Source organism: Mirounga leonina, unplaced genomic scaffold (assembly GCF_011800145.1).
Source record: "Mirounga leonina isolate KUSES-001 unplaced genomic scaffold, KU_Mleo_1.0 Mir_125, whole genome shotgun sequence".
Classification (NCBI taxonomy): domain Eukaryota; kingdom Metazoa; phylum Chordata; class Mammalia; order Carnivora; family Phocidae; genus Mirounga; species Mirounga leonina.
Window position 1 is genome coordinate 13,619,521 of NW_023270305.1, and position 2,100 is coordinate 13,621,620.

Genomic DNA, 2,100 nt, shown 5'->3' on the forward strand with positions numbered 1-2,100 from the left:
TTTTCTCCCCCCCCCCCCCCCCCCCCCAGTTTCAGGCCTCTTCTGATTTGTTTAGTGTATATTTCTCTGGAGTCGTTGTTGCCATTTTAATATTTTGTTCTCTCATTCATCTGTTCTACTCTGGACAGCATGACAAGACGGGAAAACTAACCTCAAAAAAGAGAACAAGAAGCAGTACTGACTGCCAGGGACCTAATCAATATGGACATTAGTAAGATGTTGGAACTAGAGTTGAAAATAACAATTATAAAGATACTGGCTGGGCTTGAAAAAAGCATAGAAGACACTAGAGAATCCCTTTCTGGAGAAATAAAAGAATTAAAATCTAACCAAGTTGAAATCAAAAAGGCTATTAATGAGATGCAATAAAAAATGGAGGCTCTAACTGTTAGGATAAAATAAGGCAGAAGAGAGAATTAGTGATGTAGAAGACAAAAAGATGGAGAATAAAGAAGCTGAGAAAAAGAGAGATAAACAACTACTGGATCACGAGAGGAGAATTTGAGAGTTAAGTGATACCATAAAGCAAAACAATATTAGAATAATTGGGATTCCAGAAGAAGAGGAACGAGAGAGAGGGCAGAAGGTATATTGGAGCAAATTATAGTGGAGAACTTCCCTAATCTGGGGAAGGAAACAGACATAAAAATCCGGGAGGCATAGAGAACCCCCCTCAAAATCAATAAAAATAGGTCAACACCCTGACATATAATAGTGAAACTTGCAAATCTCAGACAAAAAGAGAAAAACCTGAAAGCAGCTTGGGACAAGAAGTCTGTAACCTAGAAGGGTAGAAACATTAGATTGACAGCAGACCTATCCACAGAGACCTGGCAGGCCAGAAAGGACTGGCATGATATATTCAGGGTGCTAAATGAGAAAAATATGCAGCCAAGAATACTTTATCCAGCAAGGATGTCACTTAAAATAGGAGAGAAAAAAGCTTCCAGGACAAACAGAAACAAAGAATTTGTGATCCCTAAACCAGCCCTGCAAGAAATAATTAAAGGGGATCCTTTAAGTGAAGAGAGAGCCCAAAAGTAACATAGACCAGAAAGGAACAGAGAAATATACAGAAACAGTTACTTTACAGGCAATACATTGGCACTAAATATGTATCTTTCAGTAGTTACTCTGAATGTAAATGGGCTAAATGCCCTAATCAAAAGATACAGGGTATCAGATTGGATAAAAAAGCAAGACCCATCAATATGCTGTCTGGAAGAGACTCATTTTAGACCCAAAGACACCTCCAGATTTAAAGCGAGGGGGTGAAAAACCATCTATCATGCTAATGGACGTCAAAAGAAAGCTGGGTAACAATCCTTACATCAGACAATTTAGATTTTAAACCGAAGACTGTAATAAAAGATGAGGAAGGACACTATATCATAATTAAAAGGTCTATCCAACAAAAAGATCTAACACTTGTAAATATTTATGCCCCTAACATGGGAGCAGCCAATTATGTAAGCCAATTAATAACAAAATCAAAGAAACACATCAATAATAATACAATAATAGTAGGAGACTTTAACACTCCACTCACTGCAATAGACAGATCATCTAAGAGGAAGATCAACAGGAAATAGGGCTTTGAATGACACACTGGACCAGATGGACTTCACAAATATATTCAGGACATTCTATCCCAAAGCAACAGAATGCACATTCTTCTCGAGGGCACGTGGCACATTCTCCAGAGTAGATCACATCCTGGATCACAAATCAAGTCTCAACTGGTACCAAAAGATTGGGATCATTCCCCGTGTATTTTTAGACCACAATGTTTTGAAACTGGAACTCAATCACGAGAAGAAAGTTGGAAAGAACTCAAATATTTGGAGGCTAAAGAGCATCCTACTAAAGAATGAATGGGTCAACCAGGAAATTAAAGAAGAATAAAAAAAAAATTTCATGGAAACAAATGAAAATGAAAACACAACTGTTCATAACCTTTGATGCAGCAAAGGCAGTCCTAAGAGGGAAGTAGATAGCAGTATGTACCTTTCTCAAGAAACAGAACGGTCTCAAATACATAACCTAACCGTGAACCTAAAGAAGCTGGAGAAAGAACAGCAAATAAGGCCTAAACCCAGC